Raw genomic sequence first — 19,058 nt, 5'->3', positions numbered from 1 at the left:
ATCTCCTGGTCTACCAACACGGTGGAATGGAGCCGACCCCTTGCCAACAACAAAACTGAAGGCAGAGTATTTTGCATTGACCGAGGAGGGCTCTGTTCATGTAAATACTCGCCATAGGATCTTGGGAAGCGCTAATGTCAGAGGAGAAGCATGGAAAAGCAGGCTGACCTTCTTCCACCCAAGGCTGAAAAACAGATTCGGGAAAGGTTTTTTGTTTTTTTTTTTTTTCTTAACAGATAACCAAATTGTATAGAGGGAAAGACAAGGTGAGGAAGATATTTGAATTCTCAACATTGTTTCTGCTGTGTTTTAATTCTATATATGTTCACCAATCACCTATGCCATGCCCAGCATTTGTCTTAAATTCTGTGGGAGTTCCCATAGGGAATTCAATTTTATCTTCAGTAAGTTTAAGTCTAATTAGAAAAATGGAACTTACATATAGAAAAAAATGTTAAAGCACTGCAAAAAAAATACACAATGAGTGTGGCAAGGAGTATGATCCACCTACCCCCTTCACCACCACCCCCCACCCCCAAAAATAGGAGCCAGGGACAAGTTTTGGAGGAAAAGAGGTAAGAGAACAGTATAATGTGGCCCAGAATGGTCAGGACAGCTCATGGAATAGTTGGGTCTCAGGGCAGATCATCAAAGATTAATGGTATTTGGACAAGTGGGAAGAAATTACGGTAGGAGAAGAACCTGAGCAAATCCCCCAGTCAAGGAAGAGAAATATACATACTAGTGTTTGGTCACATGATGACCTGTATTTGAGATTTTAGAATGATTTATTAAGAAATCACAGGATTTGAGGTTGGGTAAGAATCTTCTCCCCAAGTATAGGAATCCTCTACAACAGCCTTACAGGATGATCTATCAGCTTCTGCTTTAACAGCTACAATGATGGGGAGCTCATTAGTTTTCTGACAGCTGAATGCTTTCCTTTTGCTACTTGGACCTTTCAGTGTGACGTAGATCAATTCATTCCCTCAAAACATGGCAACCCCCCCTCCAAATTAAAGAGAGAATTGATGGTTTCTCTCTTTTCTTTTTGTCTCTGGTACTTCCAGTTGTCTTCCTTGGTAGTCGAGGTGGTAGTAAATGGTCTACCCAGGATGCTCACTAGTTTGTTAAGGTCCCTTTGAAAACATGGTACCCAGAAGTGGACACTTATCCAGTTGTGGTTTGATGGTTCAGTAGAGTTGTTACTTCCTTATCCAAGATACCACTTGTCTTTTAAAGCAACGTAAGATGGCCTTTACTGATTTGCTTTTGTTAGATACAATCACACTATTGACCGAAAAAACTCAATAGGTCTTTAGATCATAAAACACTTATTATTTTGCCTTGGACATAGAAATACATGATGGTAGTGGTGAAGGCTGCTGATTATAACTCTCTTTACCTATGTTTTGACCAATATTTCAGCCTCCACGTGGACAAGGAATTGCTCTATGAGTAGTGAGAGAAACCTGTGTGTATGAGCATCAGTTGGGGTATGTGTGTAGCAGGTAAATGTTGGCCCCCTAAAATATCTTGCCCTGTCCTAATCCCCAGAACCTTATTAGAACAAAGGTCTTTGAAGATGAATTGAGTTAAGGATCTTGAGATGAGATCATCCTGGATTATCTAATTTACCTTAAATCCTATGACAAGTGTCTTCATTAGACCCAGAAGAAGAGAACACACACACATAAGAGAAGGTGATAGGAAGACAGAGGCAGAGGTTGGAGTGATGTAGCCACAGGCCTAGAAATGTCTGGAGGCACCAGAAGCTGGAAGAGGCAAAGAAGGATTCTCTCCTGGAAACTTTTGAGGAAACGAGGTCCTGCTAACACCTTGACTTCAAACTTTTGGCCTCCAGAACTGTGAGAGAATAACTTGTGTTGTTTTAAGCCACCAGGTTTATGGCGATCTGTTACAGCAGCCTTAGGAAACTAACACAGAAGGCTATGTATTTCCAGGGGCATTCCCCCAGGAATGGGGTAAACATCCCCAATGATCCACACCAATGCTTCTCTCCAGCGCTTAGGGATATGGAAAATATGTTGGGAATGGCTGCCACTTAGACTGCTCCATTCTTAAGGAGGCAGTTCTGCCCTTGTATAAAAATGTAATCATTTTCTTTTAATCCATTCCTAAGTTAGAATACAGATGTTTTCAGCGATGATGGGTAAGCCAAGTTTGCTAGGGCCCCTGGGGGGAAAAGACTGCAGAGAGACTAGCTGAGTGTGTGTGTGTTGTAGAGAACATAATACACATCTAACAAGGATACTGAATGAGGAATTTGAAAACACTAGGTGACTCATGTATTAATGTGAGTACTCAGGAGCCTAACCATGCAGTGTTCTAGTCAAAGAAGGCCACGTGACTGACAAAGGCAGTCATAGGCAAGTCATACAAATCATCTCCCAGATGGCAGTGACATATTTACACCTCGCCATCAGGCATGTGCTGTTGCCATGCACTGTGCCAAGATGCTATTAAAGAAAATTCTTGGAGAGTTTCCACTCTGCTGTTGGTGAAGTCTTTTGTGTGCCTATGACAAATGCGTCAAACATAAGAAGCAAGTAAGAGTCACTGGAAAATAATGGTGGAATTTAAATCCACACATTCCAAGGCACAAATGAGTGATGTAAAAAACAACAACAACAACAGTGTCCCTGGTGAATTGGGCCAGAACCTACTCTGATGGTTGTCCTTGTGTAAAGTCAATCTACCACATCGAAGAGCATGGTTCCCAACAGCAAGGGGAAGAGGTTCTTTCAGAAGGGCAGAGGAAGAAGGGCAGGGATGAAAAGAATAGAAATGAAGAGATTCTCGTAAAAACTGTAAATCTCAAATTTGGAGGCCATCTTGTCTATTCCCTACCTGAAGCAGGAATCTCTTCTTTCTCCTCTTTTTAGAATATAGTAGAAAATAATAATAATTACTATTATTATTATTATTACTATTTAATGAACAATTCACTAGGTGTAAGATCCTGTGCTGGGTACTTTACATATATTTTCTCATTTAATCATTATAATACTGCTATGCGATCAATATAACCTACATTTTATAAATGAATATATGTGTCGCTAAAGAAACACAAATTCTCTTTGGCCTTCATTCATTCATTTAGCAATGCATACCGGGCACATACAAATATAAACAAATATACCAAAAAACAATCACCTTCAGTGACAGGGAAGTCAGTACCCCAAAAGGCAACCTACCGGATTTTTGGACAGCTCTCATTCTTAGAAAGTTCTTTCTTATATTGATCTGTGAGGCCTCTCCATGTAACTAAGCAATAGGTCACTGTGGTGTCTTTGTTCACTTAGAACAAAATGAGGTAAGAGGAAATGGTGAGTGTAAGGGGTTTACAGGAGGCAACTGACATTCTTGGTTTCTGATTTCAGCTAAGTGCTGTTTTTATACTTAACAACTTGTCTGGTTTTCATGTTAACCCTTATTCTTTGGGGATCACAGATGGCTAAATCCCATTAACCCAGAAAGAGAGATGTAGTCTTCCTTCCAAATAGTTTTGAAAAGCCCTTGATAGTTTGGAGGCACTGTCAGAGAACCATAAATGTGCCACCCACATAAAAGCAAGTCTACGTGATGCCAGCACATAAATATCAGGAATAGTTATGTGTCACCTCCAGGAGATCCATGAATACTGAGGTGATGAGGAGGACACATTTCAGAGCCTCTCTCATATGTCCTCTCTTGGCAGCATCTTACAAGAATGGCCTTTCAAGTAGTCAGAATCCCAGCAGTGGACCCTATTTTCTCCACTCCAACTGAGTATTTCACATCCAAAAGGGAGACACTGGAAGCCAGGAAGCTGGGCATCACTGCTCTGGGAGAACCCACTGTTTATTGACATCACAGAATCCTCCCGCCACAGGTCTGCAGAAGACCAGGCCTTTCGACGGGCAGCTACCCTACCATGGAGCTCCAAGATAAACAAGATCATCTTTGTTAACAGGTATTCTTTCTAAACCTTTGGGGGTCTTTGGGGAAATCTGTTTTTCTCAAAGAGTCTTTGGCCCTCCACTGACTACTGTTTCCAACACTATTATGTCCAAACTGTAGCATGACCTGGTAAGTCAAACTTTAACCAATATAATAATTGTTTCCTCTACAGGCTCACCTTGGAGACAGTTCAGGTTCAGTTCCAGACCACCACAATAAAGCGAGTATCACAATAAAGCAGATATCATAATAAAGCGAGTCAAGTGAATTTTTTGGTTTCCCAGTGCATATAAAAGTTTACATGCTACCATAGTCTATTCGTGTGCCATAGCCTTATGTCTAAAAAAGCGATGTATATACCTTAATTTAAAAATCCTTTATTGCTAAAAAATGCTAACCATCATCTGAGCTTCCAGTGAGTCGTAATCACTGAGCACAGGTCGCCATAACACATACAACAGTAATGAAAATTTTGAAATACTGTGAGAATTACCAAAATGTGACACGGCGACACGAAGGAGCAAATGTTGTTGGGAAAACGACACTGATAGACGTGCTGGAGGCAGGCTTGCCACAACCCTTCCATTTGTAAAAAAATGCAATATCTGCAGAATGCAATCAAGCCAAGTATGCCCGCATGTAACCAGACATACGCCCGTACTAACCTAACAAGGGTTACCATTTATTGAGCACCTACTGTATGTAGACCAGGCACTTTACATGAAACCGTTTCATGTTTATTCCTTACAGCAGCACTGGGTTTGGGAAGTATTCCACTTTCCAGATGAGGCCACATGTGACAAAGAGGCACTAAGGGACTTACGTTAATTACACGGTAGAACCGGGTCTCGGACCCAGATCTGTCTGATTCTACCTTCCTTTAAAAAAATAATACTAACAAGAGCTCGCATTGTGCCAGGAAGTGTTCTAAGCACGTTAGACATTTCACTCATTTCTTCCTCATAATAAGCCTATTTTCCAGCTGAGGTAAAGGGGGTTAAATCACCTCCACAGGCCACACTGCTAGTGTAAGGGAGCGCTGGCTTCTGAACCCAGGCAATCTGATGCTATTCTAAAGAAAAGGCAAATAGACAAGGAAACGGATGGGCAGGGAGGCTGAGGTTCTTCCCCAGGAACCCCTAAGCACGTCAGTAGTAGGGTTGAGGTTGTGAACCTCTGTCCTCAATCTGCTCGTGAATGATGAAAACTTGCCTTAGCTTTTCAGGGTACGGTGAGACTTAGAGGAGCCTGGGAACACTTCTGCTCTTACGCAATGCCTCAAGGTCATCCAATGGCATGGGATATTCCATGAGTGAGGCAATCACCTCCAAGGGAGCCACAAGCCGCCTTCCCCAGCGCAGGGCAGTCTCCCAACCGGCCACCTCCTCCTCGTCCTGGTGACTTGGCACGGCAGCTCACCAGGCTGCGGCCAAGGGTGTTTATCTGCAAGACTGGAGGAAACCAGGCACCCAGTCTGCCCTGGAGAGAGAGCACAGTTGAAAGCAGAAAGGGCCGCCTGCCAAGTCAGATTACAGCAAATGACAACAGGACATTCCCCCTGCAGGCCTGCGGAGGACCACATTCGGTGGGCCTACTGTGGCATGAGGGCTTTGGGGCGGGAAAGGCAGGAGGAACAGCGGTGGCCAGCAACTCCTAAGCACGTCTGGGAGCTGGCAGAGACCGGTCTGCCTGGCTTGTGTGAAACAGTTTAAGCTCCTGCCTCCTGCTTGTTTTCTTTCTCTGAACTGTTAACGTTGGAGTTAATTATGTACAATTAATAACTATAACAAGAACTATTAGGGTTCCTAATGATTGCAACCACAGAAGATCTTTTATCTTCGTAGGGTCAGACTATCTCTGCCAAGCACCCAGGAAAATTCCTTTAAGAACGGACTGCACCTTTACTTGGCGCCCATGTAAAGCCAGACATTGGTCGCCCGACGCTCTCAGCATGTTACCTTACTTACATCTCATGGTCACTTCGTATCATAGGGATTGTCTCCTGTTTACTGATGAAGAAACTGAGGGTCTGGGGTGCCTGGGTGGCTCAGTCATTAAGTGTCTGCCTTCGGCTCAGGTCATGATCCCAGGGTCCTGGGATCAAGCTCCTGCATGGGGCTCCCTGCTCAGCAGGAAGCCTGCTTCTCCCTCTCCCACTCCCCCTGCTTGTGGTTCCCTCTCTCGCTGTCTCTCTCTCTGTCAAATAAATAAATTCTTTAAAAAAAAAAAAAAAAAGAAACTGAGGGTCTGAGAAGTTGAGTAACTTGCTCATGAATGTAAATGGAAGACATTGTATGTTTTCAAATCAGGCCCTATTTATTGTCACTTGAACCAAGAGATGGCGTAAGTACAGGGAGGGAACCACTGTGGGTCTTTCACCCCTTTGGACAATACTTGTGTGTAAATTACCAAGAGACCAAGTACATTCTACATAACCTGGCTCTGGATTCCAGTCTCTGTAATTTTTTTCCTTTCTTCTATCTGGGGGCATAGCACGCCCAGCTTTGTTCCTTTAGTAGCTAGGGACCCTGACATACAGTGACGAAATGATGTATTTAGTCATAACTTCACTACTGTGCAAAGAGCTAACAGACCGTGGTAACCCAGAGGGAATACATCTTGTGCAGAGGTTTGTGACTTTAAAGACACATTTCTCTCCAGAAAGATTCAGGATCGAAGAGATCTTTTTGTTTCTTCTACTGACAAAGCTCTGAATCAAGTGAGAAGACTAGTAGGGGACAACCTCGTAGCCACCAACCAAACACACCATTTGGGGGAAAAGAACAGACAAAGGTCAGGGAGAGTACAATACAAGCCTCCAAGGAGGGAGAGAGAAATTGGCAACAAGGCCCGGGCGGATTTCTAGTGGTAAGAAGCAAAGGTCTGAGACAAAACTTTTCTCAGCTTGTTTCAATTTTTCCTTCTGGAGAGTTGACACGCACCTTCAATTTCAGGGTGGATGAATAGGAGCGTAACTCCTAACAGGCTATTCCTTTGCAAAGATCTTTGCGAACTGAGATCTCAGAAAAGTAACTGATGAAGGAATCCAGAATGAAATGTCCCCTGGCTGGTTCATTTCTCCCTCTACAGTTTCCAGCTCATCCTAGCAGGGGACTGGGTTTATTTTCCTTTCTCTAAGGACAGTGCTGGCTGTGGAGTGTGGCTCTTGGGCTGTCAAGAACAGAAGTAGTACAGGCTGTGGGATCAGGATTAAGAAAACAAAAATGGATCCTACAGGTAAAATTACTTAAAAAAAAAAAAAAACGTCAGGTCCTGGCAGAACAATGTCTTCGGTATATTTGCTATTAAAAGAGAAAAAAAAAAAGTGGAAGAATTGGAAAAAAATTAAAAATCAGACCTGAAGTTACATTCATTCTCCAATGTTAAGCATGGAGGAAATAATCTTTACTTTAACCAAAGGTCAGCAGGCAGCCAGTTCAGGTCTGGATGTAAACAGTTCTAATCCGGACTGCAAAGTGGTTTTTAAGAGCGTCAACAAAGAACAAAGAAAACAGTAGACTTTTTTAGAGAAGAAAGAGGGAGGAAAATGAGTGCAGGGCTTCCGAGGAGGGCAGCAGAAGTTACCCGTCTGAGGACCGCACTTCTGGGGGGAAAAAAATGTAAGGTCATCTCACAGGTTCAGATGGAAATTGCCTCTGGTGAGACAAATGCAGAGAAGTAAGGCCAAATAAGGCAAATGAGGCAAAAATAAGGCAACCCTGAATTCATTCGGCGCTGGCCACCCAACCCCCATTAAGCGGCTAAACAGGTCTGAACCTTTGAGTTCAGTTTCAGAAAAGTCTCCACTGCACTCCACTCCAGGGTTAAAAAAAAAAAAAAATCAGATCAACTTCCTAGACAAGCAGCGGCTGGCTTAATGATTAAGAGAAACAAAAAGGATTAAATATCTGGCCTGGGAGAATTTTCCTGTGCAACCAAAATGTCAAGGCATCTCTCTGCTCTTCCCTCTCAAAAGGGCTTCTCCCTGTGGGACACACACCCGGGCTAAGCCATTCAGCTTTTATTTTTATGTTCAAATTCCTCACTCAGATCCCTCAGGGGCCAGGGATCCAAATGCCAGAAGAGAAAAATGGAGGGTTTCAACTCACCTTTTCGAGTGTGTGTCTGGGGCTCTCAAGGCAGCGGCAGCTCCGCAGGTCCCATGCCTTGTGGGTGAATCCAGCAGCTCCTGGGGCTGCCAGAGCCGTGACCAGGCTCAACCCTGGGGCACAGGTGGCTAAGGAAGGAGAAGGGATTGGTTGGTGGAGAGCAGGAAATGTGTGACATCACAGGAGCCTCACAGATAAAACATTGCTGGGACTTTAGCTATTGAAACAGTCAGTATAGGTCCCGCCCACCTGTCATTTACCTGAATACCTGCGAGCAGGTAGGCGGCGTCTCTGTGCAGACAAATGAATCAGTTAGAGCAATTGGCAGATTGGAATTTACTTTCTTTCCTGAGCACAGCACGTGTCCAGCCCCGTGGACAGATCTGAACTTACAAGCCGGGTGGCTTCCGCGGCTCCCTCCTCCCACCCACCCCCTCCCAAATAGCTGCCTATAAAAGAGGCAAAAAGGAAATTTAAATGCCGAGACAGTGTTTTGGTGGGCGTAAGAAAGAAGAGTGTGAAGATCGATCGACGGCTTGGAAAATATTTGAGAGTTCCCCTGGAATGCCGTTCTGAATGGCATCCCTTTGAATCCCAAGTGCTTCTCTGTTCTGAGACTAAAAATCAGAGGTGATGCTTAAAATTTATTTAAAAAAAAATCTAAATATGATACTGGTTGGCAGTTTCAAGGTCGAGCTCTCAAACGCTTTTTCCCCTACCCCCACCCCAGGGGGAGGACGGTGTTTTGATCCCATATTCAGGAGTTTGGAAAACTTTGGCTGTTCCTACCGCGGTCGTTAGTCACATGGACTTGACGGTTCCCTCTAAGCCTGCAATTAGGAGCAATTTAAATGATTCAGATTTGAATGATCGTGCAGTAATAAGGTGGCTTTGTCTGCTGAGTTACAGCCAGGAAGAAGGAGTCAGAATTGTTTCTGTCCCAAGCGTGCTGTGTGACCTTGGGCAAGTCACCGTGTTGCTTGAGCTCTTCCAGCAGGAAAAGACAGTAACGCCACAGAACCAGCTGGGAGCGCTTATGACTGACTGTTCAACCCTTTGGCATCTTCCAGACGATTGTAAACAACTCCCTTCATTGTATTTAAGTGCGGTGTATTTCCGTGGTCCCCATCCAGCATCTCCCGACGATTCCTTCATTCTCTGGAATGTGCTACCTGGGGAAATTGTGGGTTTCCCCTCCCAGGAGATGGTTGCTCGCCCAGAGAGACATTTTTTTTTCCCTTGAAGAAAAAAAAAATGTGGAAATTCCTATTCCCACCCCCCCCCCCCGCCCCCCTATTCCGTATCCCTCTTCTCCTGATGCTGGAAACCCTTCTGTTCCACGCATTCTAACACTGCACTGCTTTAGCGGGTTTTGGTCAGTCCGTGGGTGATAGGTTGGCATCTTGGAGGAGGGGTGGAGGAAGAGACATTAATGAGAGGGGGAGGGTGAGAAGAGGGAAGGAAGGAGGTCTTGATTCTGTTCTCTTGGCCTCAACTTTGGGCGCAGCCAGTAAAACGACCAGGGAGGGAAGGAGGAGAAATTCTAGTCAAGGGCACGGGGTGCAGGGTGGGCTCTGGATACTTCACTAGGAGGAGAGCTGGTTCCTCTCCCCCAGCTGTCCCAGACTGCTCTACACTACCTTCCCCACCTGGGACCTGGGTGCACCTTGAAGAGAATGAAAAGCTTAAAAAAAAAAAGAAATCCCCATTCACGTTTTTATCCCATAGAAACTAAGGTTGGTGTGGCCTCTTCTTTAGTGTTAACAACAACAGGAAGAGGCAAACCGTTTTCCATGTGGGCCATATGGGAAAAGTACCAGTCCCCCAGCTTATTCTCAAATGAGAAACATCAGCAAAACAAAGGCTTCTCCTTCACTTGGACAGGGTGTCCCCCTGGGCCCTGAAGAAGGGCAGGGCGAGCCACCAACTTGATGAATCATCTAGAAGGTCGAGCCTCCAGCAGTCTTGAGCCACCTGCCTTTCCCGTGTGTCAATCATGCCTCACCTTCTTCTAGGGCCTCCAAGTCTGTCCCGGGAGAATGGAATCACAGACAGATTCTTTTTGTTTTGTTTTTGTTTTATTGTCTTTTTGGTGGGGGAGTTGTGTGTGTGTGTGGCGGGGTGGGGAGGGGGAGAATTTGTAAGAAGTGATGGTGCATAAAGCTTTATCCAAAGGCCTCCAGGCTATGGGGCTTCACTTGCTGTATTCATATACACTTGGCCTTCTGTATATATATGGCCTGATGAATAAAAATTAAGAACAAGAGTTGAAGCAGGAGTGGAATTCACTCCTTGGTGTGGTTGTATAAGTGAAGAGAAAGAGAAAAAGGTAGATATATTTTACACAATCAGACATCCTAAGTGAGATGCATCTTGGTACTCCCAAGATTTAGAATAATCTCTAAAGGTTAAAAAAAATCAATATGGGCTTCATTATTCCATTAGGGCTCTTGCATTGTTAAGGAAATGATATTTCTAAAGTACTGGTGAAAAGGTAGAAGTAATAAACATAAAAAGCTGACACTGAATAAGTGCTTAGTGGGTGCTACTTACTGTTCTAAGCACTTTTTACATCAGTCCTATAGGTTAGGTACTATTTGCATTTAAAACTGGGAAAACCAAGGCATAGGAAGACTGAGAACTTACTTAAGGGCAGTCCAGCCAGCAAGCAACAGGCCCAGAGCAGTTTTAACCAGTGGAAAGAAGGGGAGGAGAGTTTCTGATTTCATGCTCACCAGGCAACTTCTTGAACACTAACGAAGCTTCTTACCCATCCTTTATTCAGAAGGAAGTATCTTGTGGAGGTCGCCCTGGGGGTATAGTTTCTGGGAAAGAGTGTCTTCAGTTGCAAATGAATTATTAATCTGGTTTATACATAGATTATATATGTATAGAACATATACACAGATGCATATTATTTATGCATATGGTTATGAGAAAACACATCCTGAATGCATCACTTAAAATCATCTTTTGGAAGTCAAACCAACCCCAGGAATGAAAGATCAACTTGAGGGGCCCCTGTAGAATGACTGGTTATAAGTTTCAGTGACATCTTTTACTGTTATTTCTCTCTATAACTTCAACAGTGTATCCCTTTAAAATCTGAACATCTTATCGGGACAGCCATAAGAACATGGAACTACCTACAGTTGGATAATATGAGACAATGTAAAATTAAGTTCTAGTACCAACCACGGCCATGGTGGACAGTTGAGACTGGGTTGGCTAAATGCACACTGTTCCATTCTTTCCCCGCCCCCATACCAGACAGGGGAGTCACTAGTCCTTGCTGAAGGGCCATGGCGCCCTTTAGCTGAGAGATAACCTCAGAATATTCAAGATGGAAGTCCAAAGACAGTGTAATTTCTATGCCTTGTTTCACAGAAGGTGGAGGGATAATCAGAAAAGGAAAAGAGCAATGTTGGCTGGTGCCATCGGGGAAGACTTCATGGAGAATATATGGGACCTTGATGGATTGGCAAGATGGTGGGAAGGGCACATAGTTCCAGACAGGGTGGCAGTGTAGATGGAGGCAGGGATGATCACAACCTGTGTGTGTCGGGGAGGAACGGGTGGTGGTGGAGCAGGGGGAGGCAGGCAAAGAGGATCCATGGCATGCTAAGTTTGGATGGGTAAGGTGGGACCAGATTATAAAGACCTTCAAGGGCTGACTGCTTCAGGTCTTCACGGTGTTGCTGGCTACTACTCTCATGATGAATAAACAGCTTTTTTAACTGGGGGGGGAAAAAAGGAAGAAAGAAATTCAGCATCTTGAGCATGGAGTGATTTATTAAGAGTGACAATGTTTTAAGAGACCAACCGAGAAATAGACTCTTAAATACAGCAAACAAACTGGTGGTTGCCAGAGGGATGGTGTGTGTGTGGTGGGGAGAGGAAGGGGGTGAAATAGATAAAGGGGATCAAGAGTACACTTCTCTAGAAAAAATAAAGACTGACCATGTTGGGGCACCTGGGTGGCTTAGTCGTTAAGCATCTGCCTTCGGCTCAGGTCATGATCCCAGGGTCCTGGGATCCAGCCCTGCATCGGGCTCCCTGCTCAGTGGGGAGTCTGCTTCTCCCTCTCCCACTCCTCCTGCTTGTGTTCCCTCTCTCGCTGTGTCTCTCTCTGTCAAATAAAAAAAATCTTGAAAAAAAAAAAAAGAGGGACCATGTTTTCAGTGTGGAGCAATATTTCCAGGAGATGCCATTTCGGCTACCTTATGATCATCATTCTCTTTAGAGGCACGCCTCCTTTGCAATTGTCACATCCCGTAAACATGGTTGTCTGCAGGGACCGGTGGAACGCATTAGAAATCTCTCTGAACTCAAGGTTGGGCCTGTCCTAGTTAACCAGCCAGCTCACTTGGGCTTTTTGATTAGTTTGAATTCTTTCATGTATCTTGACAGGGAAATCTAAGGGGGGAAGGGAGGTCTGTTTTCAAAGTTCTTTCCTTCTAGATCAACACAATGAAGGTTGGCATTCTCAAGGAATCCTCCTGGCAACAAACTTATTGCTAAGAGCGTGCCTCGTGATTCGTCAGAATTACTTTGCCCCTGTTTGCTTCCTTTTTTTTTTTATGGCATATTTGTAGAGTTGTCTAAGATGACTAAATGCCACAACAAAACATAGTCCATGTGATTTTAATAAACACATCTCAAGAAAAAGCCACTTTGGCTGAAAGTACTCAGCATATGAGATGGAATTGCTGTATACATTCCATCATCTTGGCCTCAGATATTTTTTTTTTTAAAACTATCTTAGCCCCAAATCTTTCATTGGCTAATTACAAGTGCTTAGCATGATGCAAATCAGCAGATCCCACAAGGGAATTTATGGAAAATAATAGTAATAATCACAACTATCAGCTGCTATGATAGATGCCGTCTGGTTCTGTGTATGTGGAGGAGATTCTGATTCTCTCAAGAAACTCACAGCCTGTATATTGCCTGGTGTGCAAACGAGCTTCTAGGGCAATCTATTGATCTACAGTTTAGGAGCAGACACTTTTTGCTTTGTGTGCTATTTGGGGGGAGAGGGAGTACTTCAGTTATTGGACTTGGCACCTATTTTGTGAACATGGCACTTATTTGTGGCCAGCGCACTCTGCTTTAGCACACATACACAGAAGGACTTCATTGTCATGGTCTCTATAATTATCACAAGGCCTATATTCCACGACTATAAATATCTTTATGTTTATATGACTCCATTCCTGCATAAACCAGGTGGGTTAGTGCATGTTTTGGTGACGGTTGTCACTATTTTGGAAGTTGTCCTGTCTTTGTTTCTTTATTGGTTCCTTCATATACAGCTATAATGATTGACCCAATGCCATACATCAAAGATATAAAATATCTCTTTTCCGGGCGCCTGGGTGGCTCAGATGGTTAAGCGTCTGCCTTCGGCTCAGGTCATGATCCTGGGGTCCTGGGATCGAGTCCCGCATCGGGCTCCTTGCTAGGCGGGGAGCCTGCTTCTCCCTCTGCCTCTGCCTCTCTCTCTCTCTCTCTCTGACTCTCATGAATAAATAAAACATAAAAAAATATATATATATATATCTCTTTTCCTTGTTAACTTTGGCCTCATTCTAAGGGCTTCCATGTCCTTGTAGATGACCCCTCTGGCATCCTCGACCTCCTCAACTATGAGGACATTTACCTCTGCTCCTCTTAAGCTGCTTGGTTTTTTTTGTTTTTTTTTTTAAGATTTTATTGATTTACTTGAGGCAGAGAGATACAGAGAGAGAGAGAGAGAGAGCATGAGCAGGGGGAGGGGCAGAGGGAGAGGGAGAAGCAGACTCCCTGCTGAGCAGGGAGCCTGACATGGGGCTCGATCCCAGGACCTGGAGATCATGACCTGAACCGAAGGCAGATGCTTAACCATCTGAGCCACCAGGCGCCCCTAAGCTGCCAGTTCTTAGGGCCACGCCTTGAATCTTCTTATCACCATCAAATCTTCCATTTCAAAATATCTGAGAACACCATTCTCTGCTGTATGCTCAACCATTCAGGTTTTTCCTCTCCCTTCTCCAAACTTTGCCTTCTTCTCTGCATTGACTGTGATCTCTGGTGCCTGGAGGCTGCCCGAGAATATCTGTTCCATGCTGTTTTCACTTCCAGCTTATCTGGCCCAGATTCCACTTCCTTGCCAGCTCTTCAACTTCCTAGTGACCTGGGGGGACCGTTGTGCTAGCCTTCTCTCTTCCCATAAGCCTGAAGACTGGTGCCACTATTTAGGGATGTCCCACAGCACCTGCAGTACTCGTCACTCTCCTCGGCACTCCTGGTTAGTGTCTCTTCCTTCCCTCTCGGTGGTCACCCCACCTTCAGTTCATTCTCCTTGCCTGGTCCTCTAGGCTTTTCATGATCTGTCCCCTGCCTGCCTATCAAAACTCATCAACATCTTATCTTTCCCATCCACAGAACACCATCCACTTTCCAGACCTGGGTGCCCGAGTCACCCTGTGTCAGAGAGGAGCACTGCCACAGGAAAGTGGTTTCCAAAGCAAACACTGACCAGCTCCACACTTTACTCAGTCCACCTCTGGGAGTCCCTGACTGGAAAAATGGGCAAGAACAACCAGGTAAGCTCGGTTTTGCTCCTCCCTTTCCTGTCTTGGGAGTGAGCCAGACTTTCCCTGTGCTGTGCCATGCTCTGAGTCTTTTCTGGCCATTCTTCCATTTGAGAAGCTGCCACTCCCAGGTCTGCCCTGTCCCGGGTCTTCAAGCTCTGTTTTCCCTTTTTCCAGGTGCTGTTGTTCAATTTAGCCATTACCATTTAAAAGGTGGTATCTTTGCCTCCATAATTACTCTTCTGAATTTTTCTCAAATTATCCCAAACCCAGATGGGAAAGAGGCACTCTACCACGGTTCTCCTTAGATACCCCCAAAACCTGACCGTTTGTGGTTCCCATAGTAATCAGCCTCTCTCTCTTCCGGGCTTTTACCCATGTGATTTCCCCCCCCAACATTTATTGTGCATTTACCATTGCCCGGATTGACAGTATGCACCTTATCTGTGTTCTCGTATGGGATCCTGGCAAACATCCCAGGAACAAACTCTACTTAACAGATGAAGAAACTGAGTCTCTGAGAGGTGATGTAACTTGTCTGACATGCCCAGCTGATTACAGGCAGACCTGAGACTCAGGTACGACTCCTCCCTCAGCCTGGGAAAATCCTCCTCCACCTGTAGGGCTCAGCTCAAATGTCCTCTCCTTCACAGAACCTTCTGTGACCTCCCCGAGGTTTGCCTGCCTCGTACTTGCCACACACTCTACTTCAGCAAGTATTTCACGGATTGCCACTTTTAAAAGACCATCTCCTCTCTAGACAGCCAGGTAGGGAACACAGCTTTTCATAGACCCTCAGGACTCAGCCTGAACGAAGTGCCAGGAAGGAACTTAGCCCAATGCCTGTGATTAATATTAGTTAAAAGAACTAAAGATGAGTATAAGACAAGGGGAGGTGGAGGGGATGGAGAAACTCACAACAAGCTAAATCTCGAGGTTCCCCTTCCTTCTCCCAGCAGTCTAGGCCTGTTGGCTTGGGGAGGGGAGCTGATTTTATCCCATTGAAGTGTTACAGTAATGCTACAATCTAGACATTCATTATTCACTCATTCAGTCTTTCACTCGCTTATTCAACAAATTTATTAAACACCACTAATATGCAAGTCCATGTCAAGGATAAGTAGAATCTATTTTCAGGAACTCATAGTCAAAGGACAAGTAGAGTTTAAGACCAATGATTAAACAATCAAAGGTGGAATTGCCATAATAGAGGAGGGGCACAGGTGCAATTGCATGAAGGAGGGGATGGGTTTGTTTCTTCTTGTTTAAAGGCTCCAAGTTGTTAAAAAGTACTTGCCCGAGTTTGCCCAGCTAGTAAATGGCAGAGCCAATATTGGAGGGTAGTTTCTCTTGATTTTAGGGCTCCTCATCCTCCTGGGTGCCCACACAGCCTCATCCTGGTCCTTTGCTACACAGGGGGTCCGGGATCCTAACCTGCTTCTAGAATCTAAGTGTGTCACCCCAGGGAATCTGTGGCCTCTTACAGCTTTACAGTCTTCACATTGTAGGGGTGGGTTCTCTGAGAGGGTAGAAAGACTAATTACTTCTCGCATGTGGTCCCAGAGTTTCATGACCACAGTCAGAAGGGCTGGTACCTTGGGAAGAATCTGAAAAAAGACCCGTTCTCTGCAGGTGACAGAAACATCTGTAGATATTTACATCTGTAGAATTGAAATTCCTCGAAGGTGGAGTTGGTCTACTTCAGTAAACCATTCTTAAAGATCCCCACCTCAAACCTCATAAGTTTTTAAGCCTCTGGTGTAATTTAATTCCCTTTTAATTACATTTTCTGTGCCATCAGTCCTCAGTGGAGAACAAATTACCATTTCCTCACCATAACCCTCCAATATATTTACTGTCGTTTCTGCTGTCTTATAAAATCCAGGCCCAAAAGCCTGACCTCTTCAAACTTTTTCCTGAGGGAGTTGAGAATTCATAATAACTAATAACATAAAGTGACTTACAGATACACACAAAATGTCCCAGTGGGATGGAGTGGAAATGGCAAAATCAAGAGGGGAGTCATGTTGCTGGCCTCCTCAGGTATGATAAGCACAGAGGAAGCCAACTTTCTCAGTGGGGGAAGTGTTTTCTTTTTAATGAACTTTCACTTCCGTCCAAGAAAGGACAGGTCCTCAAAAATGGGGATCAGTGTCAAGAAGCCTGTCCTTTAGTTCTCCTAAGTCAAAGAATATAAGAAAGAGAATATCATGAAGACCACTCACCATTAATGAGGAGACAGTGTCTTGGTCAGATTCTGACTAACAGAGTCTCAGCAAAGGAAAGTTCATTTGACTTTTCTCGAATCATGAGGAGGTGAAGATGCTCCTTTACAACTTGGATGATGAACATGGGTGGGTGTCTTTTCAGGCCTTTCTTAGAGCTGAATTCCATGGCTACCTGTCACTCCTCCATGACAAGGTGCCTGGAGTAAACAAGGGTAGACTTCTTGGTGGTCATGAAGCCACAGTGAAGTGGAGCAGTGGACCTGGGTTTGGATGATGTGGAGGGCGGGCTTCCCCATGTCTAGTTCTGGGAACTCTGCCCCAGAAGCAGCCATCTCCTCCCAAAGTCAGTGTGGAAGATGTACTTCCAGTCCAAAGTTCAGATAATCACAGAATGATGAATACTTTAGCCTACTGTCCTTTGCCAATTATGAGACCGTGGGGTTGTTATCATCATAGACCCTTCATGGAGTCCCCCATTACTGAGTAGCTCAACTAATCCTGAGGTGGAAATGTTGACTTCAACTGCAGCTGAGGGGCAAGGTAAGAGAGCAGGAAATCATTCCCCTTGGGATATAAAAATGTCTGAGAAGAGGTCTGCATTTTGCATTTAAATCCATTGAGCCCAGTTCAGCATTTATGGAGAGTTAAGAGCCAGGAGAAGTGTTATTAACTGGTCTGGGTAATAGAGGCTCTAGATTTCCAAGTTCCTTGTTTGTACTGTCTTAATTTGATGCTTTGTCAATATCAGTGCCTGCCATCAGCTCAGGGTGGCCAGGCTGGTTCTTCTGGTTCAGGTTGTCCCCCTGAAGTGGTGTGGTCCATTTGGCAAGAGGAGAGGCCACCCTTCCAGTCCAATCCCACTTTCTCTGAATTGCCCCAGGAGGTGGACTGGAAGTACAGCTTTGACATGTCCTGCCATAGGCACACTCACACCCCCATGTTAGGTGACTCTCACTAAGGTGTCTCCCCAAGGTGGCCAGTTCTTCTAAATTATTTGGCTGCACCTGGATCAACACTGTTCATGTTCTGTCACCCACTAAACTTGCAGCTGTGACTAGAGTGTGAGTGTGGCAGCAAGCCATGTATACTGTGAGATGCTCATTCTTCAATGTCATGTAGCTGTAAAGTTTTGGCAGAGGGACAGCAGTGGTGCTAGGATGTCCCTTCCTCATCTCTGCCCCAGGACCTGCTGCATGCACTAACTCATTTGAACTTGAAGTTGGAAGAAGATCTGTGATGTTCCTGGTCAACCTTCAACCCATTTCAAGGTAGCAAGGTATCTTCTCCAGGATTAAGGAACCAGGAACCACATGCCAGGGGTCGCCAACAGGTCAGTCCCAAATGTCAGTCATCTCAAAGCCAAACTCTCTAAACTGATTACCATTATTTCTCCCTTTATCCCATCCCCTCTCCCAGAAATCTCCCCATTCTATAGAATCTGTACACCACTTACACTCTTTACCCTTGCTTAAATGGCTGACTTCTATTAGTACCATTGTCCTCCCCTGAAAATGATCACATGAGATTTCATAGAAAAGCAAAAGTGGATCCTCATCAGGAAGTCAATGGTCAATGGAAAGAGGCACAGAATGAGAAATAAAAACCAGAGTCTGCTAATGTACATGCCAAAAGTAATAGAAATGAAATTAACCTCTGCAGTGATCCAGGGATAAATCTAAATGTAACTAGTGAGCTCTGCTGTCTGTGATCTTGATACAGCCATTAGGGAGTTTTTCTGGGTCCTGGGAGAAACAGATGCCAAGATATGATGAAATATGCAAAGACTTTATTAGGGATAATACCTATGTGGGCAACAATGGGACAGGAGCTGGAGAAAGGGTGGGAGAGCACCCGAAGAAGTATAATAATGTCTTTGTTGAATGAACGCATGATGAACAAAGTTCAGTTTGGAAAGGGAAAGAGAAAAGAAATATTTGGGCAAAAATGATGTGAATTAGCAAAGTTGCTATTGGGTTATAGGTAAGGTAGATATTCAGCTGGTGTCCACCATATGGCTGTACCAGGTATTTACTCCTAAGACCTTGTCTGACTGGTCTGGTCTATTACTGGTTGATGTCTGTGCTGTACTGATTTTTAATATTTTTTAAATGACCTCCAGTTACATGGGCTATCATACTGCCTGGAGTATTTGGCAATGGTTTCACAAATGGAAAATTTATTTC

At 44.5% G+C, this 19,058-nt stretch overlaps 1 protein-coding gene across 1 annotated transcript in view; it reads right to left on the bottom strand.

Annotated features, from left to right (window-relative positions):
* The window catches only part of LNX1 (ligand of numb-protein X 1), a 182,117-nt gene that overhangs the window by 107,076 nt on the left and 55,983 nt on the right, over positions 1 to 19,058 (bottom strand). Inside the window, exon 2 of the mRNA XM_035004992.1 lies at positions 8,073 to 8,200. The gene's annotated coding sequence lies outside the window, so the exon portion shown is untranslated. The remainder of the gene's footprint in view (positions 1 to 8,072; positions 8,201 to 19,058) is intronic.

This window comes from Mirounga leonina, unplaced genomic scaffold, assembly GCF_011800145.1.
Source record: "Mirounga leonina isolate KUSES-001 unplaced genomic scaffold, KU_Mleo_1.0 Mir_129, whole genome shotgun sequence".
In the NCBI taxonomy this organism is placed as follows: domain Eukaryota; kingdom Metazoa; phylum Chordata; class Mammalia; order Carnivora; family Phocidae; genus Mirounga; species Mirounga leonina.
This window is presented reverse-complemented; position numbering and strand designations above follow the sequence as displayed.